The sequence below is a fragment of the Cystoisospora suis genome (assembly GCF_002600585.1).
Source record: "Cystoisospora suis strain Wien I chromosome Unknown contig_1205, whole genome shotgun sequence".
Classification (NCBI taxonomy): Eukaryota; Apicomplexa; class Conoidasida; order Eucoccidiorida; family Sarcocystidae; genus Cystoisospora; species Cystoisospora suis.
The window spans coordinates 1,232-1,577 of record NW_027154006.1 but is presented as its reverse complement, the minus strand read 5'-3'; positions in this window follow the sequence as shown (position 1 = coordinate 1,577).

The following is a 346-nucleotide window of genomic DNA, read 5'->3' as shown; positions in this document are numbered from 1 at the left end:
AGAAGAGAAGGTGTTGATCTCGACTTAGAATGGTAGGGGGGATGTCTCTAGAGCTATTTTGGCTAGTCACGTGTCTACTCTAGGAGCGAGCGATCCAAGTGACGGGGACGGAGCCAAAGCAGGAGAAGAGTGGAGACACAAGAATAGAAGCAGAAAATGAGACAGAACAAGAAGAACGAGTTGTGTTTCTTTCATTCATTCAGGAAGTATCAGTATACGTTAGGTTTCCACATGCCAATAGAGCCTTCTTCCTTTGTCGGGTTCCTTCTTCGTTCTTGTGCGCACCGATGTTCTCACTAAAATGAGACGCCTGCTATTTTCGTAGACTTCTCTTCTTCTTCTTCTT